Consider the following 12,234-nt stretch of genomic DNA (forward strand, 5'->3'; position numbering starts at 1 on the left):
GGACTTTTGCAAGTCGGATACATCTTTAAAAGATTTGGCACAAATTGTAACGCTCAATACAGCAGCTTTAGAGATAGAAATCCCATCTTTTGGCTAATTGAACCAAACAGTTTTTATAGAGAATTTGCATGCACATTTTTCGTAAAAAAATGTATGATGTATGTCTTTTTGTATGTATGTCTTAAAGCCTCTCTCTCTCTCTCTCTCTCTCTCTCTCTCTCTCTCTCTCTCTCTCTGCTCCTCCCAGACTCAGTCTCTGCTCTGGAAAGAAAAATGAGATGTCAGGAGAAAGATGGAGAAAATGCGAGAGGAAGAGGAAGAGTAGAGAGAGACGAGGTCCACAGGTGAGACAGGATGGCAATTATCAATTGTGCAAGTGAAGGATGTGCAGGTGTGGGTGATTGTGTGTGTGTGTGTGTGTGTGTGTGTGTGTGTGTGTATGACTTTATGAATGTCCAGTTGTCATTCATTGACAGCACTCACTCTAGATAGATAGATAGATAGATAGATAGATAGATAGATAGATAGATAGATAGATAGATAGATAGATAGATAGATAGATAGATAGATAGATAGATAGATAGATAGATAGATAGATAGATAGATAGATAGATGATGGATAGATCGATAGATGATGGATAGATGGAGAGATAGATAGATAGATAGATAGATAGATAGATAGATAGATAGATAGATAGATAGATAGATAGATAGATGGATAGATAGATAGATAGATGATGGATAGATCGATAGATGATGGATAGATGGAGAGATAGATAGATAGATAGATAGATAGATAGATAGATAGATAGATGATGGATAGATAGATAGATAGATGATAGATAGATAGATAGATAGATAGATAGATAGATAGATAGATAGATAGATAGATAGATAGATAGATAGATAGATAGATAGATAGATGATGGATAGATAGATAGATAGATGATGGATAGATCGATAGATGATGGATAGATGGATAGATAGATAGATAGATAGATAGATAGATAGATAGATAGATAGATAGATAGATAGATAGATAGATAGATAGATAGATAGATAGATAGATAGATAGATAGATAGATGATGGATAGATAGATAGATAGATAGATAGATAGATAGATAGATAGATAGATAGATAGATAGATAGATGATGGATAGATAGATAGATAGATAGATAGATAGATAGATAGATAGATAGATAGATAGATAGATAGATAGATAGATAGATAGATAGATGATGGATAGATCGATAGATGATGGATAGATAGATAGATAGATAGATAGATAGATAGATAGATAGATAGATGATGGATAGATAGATAGATAGATAGATAGATAGATAGATAGATAGATAGATAGATAGATAGATAGATAGATGATGGATAGATCGATAGATGATGGATAGATGGATAGATAGATAGATAGATAGATAGATAGATAGATAGATAGATAGATAGATAGATAGATAGATAGATGATGGATAGATCGATAGATGATGGATAGATGGATAGATAGATAGATAGATAGATAGATAGATAGATAGATAGATAGATAGATAGATAGATAGATCGATAGATGATGGATGGAGAGATGATGGATGGAGAGATAGATAGAGATAGATAGATGGATGGAGAGATAAATTGATGGATGGATAGATAACATGGATGGATGGAGGATGGATGGATAGGACAAAAACAATGGAGCTCATGCTTTATTTAATTCAATCAATGTGTCATTGTTACAAACTCAAGCAAAGTGTGTGTGTGTGTGTGTGTAGGTGTGTGTGTGTGTGTGTGTGTGTGTGTGAGTGCTGGTGCACTGACTGTTGTGGCAGGACATTATTTGACTTCTTTGCTCACCTTATTGCGTCTCACAAAGCGAGAGAGAGATGAAAGGAGTGAAAATGAGTGTCTAAAGCCGGAAAGGGGAAAAGATGGAATGGAGAAGTGTGTGTGTGTGTGTGTGTGTGTGTGTGTGTGTAATAAAGGACTGTGAAGGACAGAGTCCCTGCAGACGACGGCAGATTGACTAGAGGCTTGTGAATTACAGAAGACAGGCTACGTGTGTAACGTTTCTTTCATCTGTCTGCTCTCACATTCCCTCCTTTTCTCAGGTGACTGATCCCAATCCCCCCCAACTCATTTCCCCCCATAAAACTGTCTGAGAGTCATTCTGCCTCTCTTTGTCTGTCTCTTTGTTCAACAGTAGCTGAAGTATAGGATTGTGGAGAGAGTGTTCTGTCTCCATCTTTCCCGTTTGTTTGACACGTTCTGCATCAGTGTGTGCGAAAGGCAGATATTCTTCCAGGTTAGTTGTGGAGGACTCTCTCTCTCTCTCTCTCTCTTCATCCGAGTCCTTGAGTTGAGGAATCAGGAATATGTGACACACACAGACTGCCGCTATATAACAGCCACAACACACAGAGTCAGAAGCCAGAGTTGTGCTTTTAGTCGTGTGGGAAAATGTTATTTCTCACATGTTGCTCTTTCATTGCTCAGTAGATGTAGTTCTTACCTGTGTTTTCATCGGGTGATGTTAGTTCACTCATTCTGCCTTCATTTACCCCTTTTCCACCAAAGCATTTTGAGAGCCGGTTCGGAGCCGGTTCTCAAAAGCGAAGCGAACTCCGTGAGCGACACTGGGCGAGAGAGAGACTTTATTAAACTTATATAAACTAATATAATTTATATTACTGGACAGTTTAAAGCTCATAATCATGTTTTGTTGTTACTTGAAGAGTGCAGTGTTATGTTGCATCATGCAGTATTTGTCCTGAAAAGGCTCCTGAGTAAATGTCTGTATTACCTCAATACATTTAAAAAGGTCATTCCTAATTTATTTGTATTTTTTAATACATTTTAATCATTAACTTTAAAAGCACACTCTTTTTACGACTAAAATAACAGTCAAGGGTAAAAAAAACTAATTCCCAAAAATTAAAACGGAAAAAAATGGAATTTGGGAAAAAATAAAACCGAATTTGGGAAAAAATAAAACGGAATTTTGGAAAAAATAAAACGGAATTTGGGAAAAAATAAAACGGAATTTGGGAAAAAATAAAACGGAATTTGGGAAAAAATAAAACGGAATTTGGGAAAAAATAAAATGGAATTTGGGAAAAAATAAAACCGAATTTGGGAAAAAATAAAACGGAATTTGGAAAAAAAATAAAATGGAATTTGGGAAAAAATAAAACCGAATTTGGGAAAAAATAAAACGGAATTTGGGAAAAAATAAAACGGAATTTGGGAAAAAATAAAACGGATTTCATAGGGCCCTAATCAAAGGAAAAGATTAAAAGACTTACATATTTCAATTGTTTTAAAGCCTTCTTAGTACACGAGTTAGAGTAATGTTGTACTTGCAAGTGTTTCTTGCTCAGACTTATGGCGACGTACACAGTGACTTAACGATGTCGTTCCCTGGTCGTTCTTTTTTGGTGGAAAAGGGGTAATTCACTCGCCCTCATCATGTCATGCGATTCATAAACGATCATCGATATGGCAAGTTTGAATGTACAGGTCAAAGGTTGTCCACTTTCTTTGAAGTTTTTCCTAAAAGTGCTATTGGACTATAAAAATATAGTTGCACCAAGATTAAAATTTTGCATACTTGGGAACAGTTTGTAGTAGGGATGGGTAACGATTAATCGCATCCGAAATAAAAGTTTGTGTTTACATAATATATGTGTGTGTGGTGTGTATAATTAATTTGTATAAATACCCACACATGCATGTATATATTTAAGAAAAATGTGTTAATTAAAATATCAAATATTTATATTTATACATAATATTAATTATGTATAAATATATATATAAAGTATATATATTTCTTAAATATATACATGCATGTCTGTGTATTTATATATACAAGTTAATTATACACACCACACACACATATATTATGTAAACACAAACTTTTATTTTGGATGCGATTAATCGTTGCCCATCCCTAGTTTGTAGCGTTGTAAACATCTCTTCTGAAAATTTGGGGATGGGTGTCTCAATCCACTCATCTCACTCAACATCTCAGTGCTTCTAGGAGAAACTTTTGAGAGATTTCCTCCCAAATGGGATGGATTACGTATTTAAAAAAAGATGTTTTGGTTCCTTCACCCCTCTGTTAGACATGCAAGAGCTTTAAATAAGCTGTGTGTGTGAGACTGTGTGCACGTGCGTATGTGTGTGTTGAAACACCAGCCAGCTGTTTCCAGCAGTGAGTGGAGTATATTTGTGTGTGTGTGGTTTAGTGTCAGCGTACTGCATCTGTCTGCTAGTCCCAGCGGAGGAAGAGAGTATTGTGTGTGTGTGTGTGTGTGGTTTAAAGAGCGAGAGACACTCGGTGAGTAAAACATACAATGTGCAGCATGAAAGCACTTTCTTTTCCTTCCTTTCAAACTGTCACCAGATTACTTGACTCTCACATGTAAACACAGAAGTGTGTGTCTGTTTCGTTTGTGATATTATTATGCTGTAGCTGCTGACCCTTATAGAGGTCTCATACACTCCCACACACTTACCTGGGATACTGTAACCATTAATCTCACACACACAGACTTTGCCTGGAACCTGTTTGAGTCTTTTGTAAAGGTTTTATCCAGGAATGTGTTAACCTCCCCACCCTCTCATGTGGAGCCCCTTCTCTCTGCATTTCGTCTGTGTGTGCGTGGGTGTTTGGCCAGCAGATATAGAGACGCATATAGAAGTATAAACCCTGGAATTATGCAATAATACACTTTTCTCTTTCCACCATTTGCTGGCATGTGTGTGTTTAGATGGTGCAAGCTGGGTTCACTTATGTTGGTCATTTCTTAGGGCGTTTTTACTCATCAGAAAGCTTTCCAATCATGAAAATACTGGTGTAAAATGCTATCCAACAAAAATCATACACTGCTCCGTTATAATTAATGAAGCTGAGTGCACAACGAATAACTGTTTGTTATAATGAGATTATGCATTTGTGAGTGTGCAGAATCCACTCAGTTTTTCTTCAGCGCTAACTTAACCTCAGATTGGAAAATCAAGTCTACAGTAATGATTTATATTCTGCCATTTGTGCTTGCATATTTATGTTATGTTGTTCATGAACTGAGGAAACAAAACGTTTGGCGACTATTGTAACGGTACACCAAATTTGCTCCGTTTCATGATTATCTATCGTCTGCTATATTTACTTCTTTATTGAAACATTGGTCAAACGTCATTTAAGCTAATCTCTGAATGTCTAATAAACATTTAACCTTGCAGATTTAATCAAATCCAGTGGTATCTTGTGAAGTGTGCATTTGTAGCCGGCATAAACGTGTTACTTGCGAGTGACGATCCGTGCGCAGTAAGTGAATGCGAACTGGAGATCAACTTCACAAGAGATGCGATCAAACATTTTAAATTCTTTATTTCAAAATATGCTGTGCTATATCCAGTTGCCCACTGTCATATTCATGTCGTTTCCACTGTGTGCTGTATGGAAAATTAGCGTTACCTTGTCAAAAAAAAGTATTTAAAGAGTAACTAAACCCTAAACCAACTTTTTTTTAGTTGATGATCTGTAAGAATGGATCTTTATTAAAGGATAATTCCAGTATTTAATACCTTGAGTCTATTTTTTAGTTTGTTTTGAATGAAATAGAGTGGTGGACTTAGAAATTTCGACAATGGCTCCTGTCTCGACTTTTTGACTATTTTAGAATCGCCTGTGACAGCGTTAGACTGGCTGTCTATGGGCATGCACAAACATGTCCTAAAAACAACCCTTAAAGGATTAGTTTACTTTTGAAAAAACTTTTGCTGATAATTTACTCACCCCCATGTCATCCAAGATGTCCATGTCTTTCTTTCCTCAGTCGAAAAGAAATTTAGGTTTTTGATGAAAACATTCCAGGATTTTTCTCCATATAATGGACTTCAATGGGAACCGGATGGTTCAGGTCCAAAAGATAATGTTAATAACAGTTTCAGATGCAGCTTCAAATGTCTTTAAACGACACCAGACGATGAATAAGGGTCTTATCATGCGAAACGATCGGTTACTTCAAAGCTTATTCCAAAAATGTAACTTTTCTAAGGACAAATGCTAGCCTTGCTCAATTCTGTGAGGCGCGTTTGTAACGTCACGTATTACGGAATTACGTTCAAAAGGTCACGGGCGACGGAGCCGGAAGTACAGAATCAAAATCGTCCGACATCGTTGTTTTACCGTTTAATTCCTTTTTTGTAAACGCCGTTTGAGTTAGTTTGCACGTTCAACCTATGCGTTCAACTTGTAAACACTCTGACTCTGTACTTCTGGCTACGTCGCCCGTGACCTTTTGAACGTAATTACGTACTACGTGACGTTACAAACGCGCCTCACAGAATGGAGAAAGGCTAGCATTTGTCCTTAGAAAAGTTACATTTTTGGAATAAGCTTTGAAGTAACCGATCGTTTCGCATGATAAGACCCTTATTCATCGTCTGGTGTCGTTTAAAGACATTGGAAGCTGCATCTGAAACAGTTATTAACTGTCTTTTGGACCTGAACCATCCGGTTCCCATTGAAGTCCATTATGTGGAGAAAAATCCTGGAATGTTTTAATCAAAAACCTAAATTTCTTTTCGACTGAGGAAAGAAAGACATGGACATCTTGGATGACATGGGGGTGAGTAAATTATCAGCAAAAGTTTTTTCAAAAGTGAACTAATCCTTTAATGTTAATTTCCAAAACTGTGCAACTCACCGAGTGGTTGGTGGTGTTCGTTGATGTTCTGAAACAAGTAGCGTAGCGAAATACCGTTTCTGTCGTGTTTTATTTGTCATTTTTTAAAATCGCATTGATGTCTGCTGGAGGACTCGTTGATATTACTGTGCTAGGTAGGAAAACGGCAAGGGGTCTGTTTACGTTTGGTTGTAGTCTTTTCGCTCGGTTTTCTGTCTTGCCATATTCGACTGTGTCTGTGACTTTTTTTACGGTGCGCTAGACACCGTGTTCTGTACAGCGTCCTGGTTGTCGCCATCAAGTGGTCGGGAGTGTGCTAACGCTTCAGACTCCAATATCGAGCGGAAGTTTATACACGGTTGTGAGGTATCTGAAAAAATAGTTCCACTATAGCAAACAACACGGATTGAAAGCATATACTGCGCCGATATATTTGTTTTTAATCATCAACGAACACCACCAACCACTCGGTGAGTTGCACAGTTTTGAAAATGAACGTTAAGGGGTGTTTTAAGGACATGTTTGTGCATGCCCATAGACAGCCAGTCTAACGCTGTCACAGGCGATTCTAAAATAGTCAAAAAGTCGAGACAGGACCCATTGTCTAAGTCCACCACTCTATTTCATTCAAAACAAACGACAAAATAGACTCAAGGTGTTAAATACCAGAATTATCCTTTAATACCAGTCATTGATTCAAGTAACTTTTTTGACATTTGTGTATAAAGTGTTTTATTTCTACAATATATGGTGTAAAAACGTCTTAGTGCTGCCCTCTTCAGGTTGAATGGTGGCTACTGCAGTTGAATTTTCCTATTGGATGTTCCACACTTTGTGACGTACGCAGGTTTCAGCTCACCACGCTCTTGGTACGAGCTACGCCCTTGGCCAGCTTGTTTCGTCAAAAAAAAAAAACCACTGTAGCGAGTCAGGAGTTGGAATTGCGAGTATTGAAAACGATCAGGATAGAGTGTTTTAGCATCTATTTCGTTCCCTTTATAGTTATGAAATTAACTAAATTAGCGCATGAAATTACTGGATAACTGAGTGCCCTGTTACAGTGTTTACTTCCTTTTTATTCACATTCATATGTTTTTAAACAATGACTTTATTTGTGGAAAAAAAAACTGTAATGGGATTGCAGATTCAAGAAATTGCCATCTAAAGTATATCGGTATATACGTAAATCGGCTTTATATCGGTCATCGGCCAGCCTGCTCTCTCAGATATCGGCATCGGCCATCAAAAAACCCATATCGGTTGACCACTAGATATTATTATAACCTTATCTGCGAGATATTTTAATAACACGGATTTAGCGGTTAGCCTATTTAGTTTTATATACGCTATAACTATAACCGTCGGTCTCACCCTAGACGTACTACATCCGCCATGTTGTTACTGTCACGTGACCAACCAACGTTAGTTGCGTTGCTTCACTGCCATTTATAAATCCTCTCCCGTGGCCTCATGGGATAGTAAAGTGTCGGCGAATGCGCACTTCAGAATCTCGCCAGAGATTTTTTCGAATACTATAAATTCAGACACACTACTTTGTTAGCTGTTTACTGTTTTTCGCTTACTGTATAGTAGGCAAGTATGCAATTTTAAACGCAGCTCTAGTGTCATTTGAGTTGTTAGTTTAGTTTCTTACCACCGTGATGTCATTAATAATAACGTCATTAACTGCACACAGGCCTACAGGGGTCACATGGGAGGAGTTTGCTTTGTCAGAGACTCTTAAGGGGTCATGAGGGATTTGGGGGTACGGATGAGGGGACGCCCCATGAGGTACAGAACATCTTGAAAAGGCAGTTATAGGAGAGAGAGTGAAATGTTTGTCAGGAATTGGAATCATTGTTAGTTGCTTTTTACATTAGCAAACTTATTCTTGTAGGTTGTAGGGAACATGATTACAACTGCACATTTCACATGCACTTTTTGAGTTCAGAAAGCTGAATACACTGCACAAAGCACACACACACACACACACACACACACACGTCTCGATCTCTTGTTTCCCTTCTTTTAACGCGCACTCATGGCTCTCATTTTTACTGATAGCATGCAGGTGTGCCATCAATTACACACTTTCCTTCCATCTCACGCACACGCCCCGCCATCTCGCTCTCTCTCTCTCTCTCTCTCTGTCTGTCTCTCTGTCCCCTGTGTTGTTGGTGTCTGGGGGTAAAGGCCCTATTAGTGCCTCTGTCTGGAGCCTGGAGAAACTCTACACCCGACAGAGACGGAGAGACAGAGCAGGAGAAAAGGGGGGAAATGGGGTAACTTGATCTCTTCGGTTTGTCTATTCAATACAGAGGTCACTAGCCCAGGCACAAAGCATTAATCCTTGCACACACACGCACAGACTCATAAACATTTGGCCTAAAAACCCAGAGCAGTAACATGCAATGTGATGATGTAATTCCCTGCAACAGTACACTATTGGCACTGCCATCATGAAAATGGTGCCTATGGAAATATGGGTGGTTTCTGTCAAAGGAAAAATGGCTACTGGCTGGTATACCCTCCGGCACAAAGATATTGTGGTAGAGAGAGAAATGGTGGGAAAGGCAGACAAACAGTGTTTCAATTGAAATCAAGGAACGTGTCTTCAGGCATTGAACTGAATGTGTCCACTTATAATTTTGAGCCTTGGACTTCCGCTTATAAGTCAAAAATTACATGCTGTCCATATTATTTATTGCGTTTAAAGTAGTATTTTTGCTGGAGCATCTTGGCTTAAAGGGGTAGTTCGCTCAAAAATTAAACAAGTTCATCTTTGCAGCACAAATGAAGAATCCCCCAAATTTTTGATGAATTCTGAGAGGTTTCTGTCCATCCATTGACAGCTACACAACTTTGAAACTTTAAAAAGTCCCAAAAGAGATCGTAAAACTAATCCATAGGAATTGAGTCCAAATTTAATAAAGAGACACGATCATATATATGTATAAACGTATTGAACATATATAAATGTATTGAATTGAGGGTTTTATTTACATATAAACATTCAGCAACACACACATCAGTTGTGGTAGACGGAAGATCAAGCACGTTACTTTCACGTGAAACAACCAATGAGGTTCATTCTCGTGTTACGCATCACGTTTGAGCTTCAGTGAGAACCAATGAGATTTATTCTCACGTGTAGGGATGGGTATCGAGAATCGAGTATCGATTGGAATCGGGACTAACTTTTCGTTTTTTCCCGGAATCGTTCAAAAGTTAAAATTTCGATTCCTAGTCTCGATATTTACAGTCCGCCGAGCGGAAGAAGAAACCGCTGAACATCACACAACTAAGAAACGTCTACCGGAAGTGTTGGCATAACCGAGCGAGTTATGCCAACGTTTACGTGCGGTTAGCTTACGTCGGCGGTCCAAAGTGTGGCTTCACTTTTCTAAAAATAACAAAATCTCGGCAAAATTTGTGACAAAAGGAGTATTTGTGACAGAAGGAGTATTTCCGTCAGAAAGGATTATTTCCTTCAGAAAGACCGTTGGTTAGCAAGGTTAGCTAAACCCTGCCTTTTAAAAGAATCGGAATCGAGAATCGTTAGGAACCGGAATCGAAACAAGGAATCGGAATCGGAATCAGAACCGTTCAAATTCAAACGATCCCACTCACGTGTCAAGCAAGTTTGAGACAAGTTTTTTGTTTGTGTTTTTGTTTTTTTACATATGCTATGATCATTGTTCCTATATCTTAACTGATAGAGCATGGTGCTAGAAATGAGTTGGATTCCCTGGGAACGTGTAGCGTCTGCCAAAAGCGTAAATGTATTCTTTGAAATGTTGTGGAGCACCATGTAAATGCCATGTAAGGTGCACATGGTAGTCATTCAGTGCCATGGTTTTATTATCTCTGACTGTACCATGCATCGCCACTGTGCTTTTCATTGGAGAGCCCAGTGGCAATCAGAAGGCCACTTCAGCTTACAGTGAGCAGTTGTCTTCAGGATTCATTAATAGCAAGAGGTCTGTGCGAGTGTGTATTGTTTCTCTGTTTGTGTTTATGTGAAGTGTCCACAGTAGGGCTGGGTGACACATTGAATATTCACGATTGTTTTCCTGGAAATGTTAAAGATAATAGTATTCCCCTGGTCATGTGATCTCTGCATGTTAACAGCCATGAGGTCACAAATGGAACCCTAAGCCCTCGTAATCTAGTCCCGAGTCCATGCCGTTTAGTTCACCTCACAGACTGCAATTCATGCTAGACGTTTGAGCAACAAACAAACATCTCCAACCCATATTGTAAGGTGTGGTGGTGGTGAAAGGAGCGATGACTCAAGGGCTTTTATTAATAATAAAAATACAACGTAATGCAAACAAAACTACCCCATGGGGAAAAAAAAAGTCAGGATCTAGGCAGGGGCACAAGGGGTACATTCGACGACGAACTAGCACTGAAAACAGGTGGGCCAAATCAATCAATAATCAGGTACCAAGATAGCCTGGCTCCGCCCTCCTTCAATACTACGTCTGGGATTGTGCTGTATTTTTTGGTTTTCGCCAATCATCCAACAGAGGGAGTGGCTGAGAACGATGACGTAGATCGCTAGTTTGAGTCGTCGTCAAACGTCACGACTAAACGTTAGCGATTGGTTATGGCAGATCCAGAGTGACTCTGGGCAGATCCAATAGGTTTAGGCCTTACATTTACGTTACTTCATTTAGTTGACACTTTTATCCAAAGCGACTTACATGTCAGAGGTCGCATGCCTCTGGAGCAACTAGGGGTTAAGTGTCTTGGTGTCTCACAGTGGATTCGAACCCGGGTCTCTCATACCAAAGCCATGTGTCTTATCCATTGCGCCATCACCACACGGACATGGGTATATTTATAACCGAATATCCTGCCCACATGAAAATGCAAAAACACACTATCAAGTGCTGTCAAGAGCATGCCACACCAGCAGGCGGCGATATAACCCTAACCGTAAAGTGACGCTGGCCAATCAGAAGCCTAACAAAAAGTTATTAGAGGTTCCGGTAGACGGATAACGGCGCAGCACGGGCGCACTCTGACGTCACAAGGCAAAAACCCTGGTTTTGCTGTCTACACGACAACACTAATCAGCGATTCTGAAAATCCTCACCCAGGCAGGGGTTTTCAAAAATGTTCGGTTTCAGTGTCCTGATACCTCGTTTCCGTGTGGACGAACGGCCGAACCGCGTAAAAAAAGTCACGTTATAAAAAATACTCGTTTCCGTGTGGACAAGGCCTTAGACTTCAATTGAGCACCCGCCTTCAAGGAAGTTAACGCTTGTCAATGGAGCGATGCCAGACTCTCTGTACAAATGAAATGCACGAGAGTCTGGTGGGACCAGGCTAGTAACAAGATGGGAGGGGCTAGACAATCGACAGGAGGGCACTTGGCACAAGGAAACATAACATGCCATGTGCTCTCACCAAACATGACAAAAAAACACAAAATTCTAGAGAGCATTTGATTGATATTTTTGAAAACGTGAAAATATTTTATCTGACGTGCCTTTCGTTTACACGGCGACGGCGTTTTTGAGGCT

The 12,234-nt window shown here is 39.1% G+C and overlaps 1 protein-coding gene across 3 annotated transcripts in view; it reads left to right on the forward strand.

Annotated features, from left to right (window-relative positions):
* The first annotated feature begins 254 nt into the window (after window positions 1-254).
* The window catches only part of kdm6ba (lysine (K)-specific demethylase 6B, a), an 89,753-nt gene continuing 77,773 nt past the window's right edge, over window positions 255-12,234 (forward strand). For 2 of the 3 annotated variants that reach the window (XM_039658533.2, XM_039658535.2), the window contains exon 1: window positions 255-344. The gene's annotated coding sequence lies outside the window, so the exon portion shown is untranslated. Of the gene's footprint in view, window positions 345-1,509; window positions 2,311-12,234 lie in introns of those variants that run through there. The other variant, XM_089130870.1, reaches the window with a different exon arrangement.

Source organism: Pimephales promelas, chromosome 1, assembly GCF_988280905.1.
Source record: "Pimephales promelas chromosome 1, fPimPro1.hap1.1, whole genome shotgun sequence".
NCBI lineage: Eukaryota > Metazoa > Chordata > Actinopteri > Cypriniformes > Leuciscidae > Pimephales > Pimephales promelas.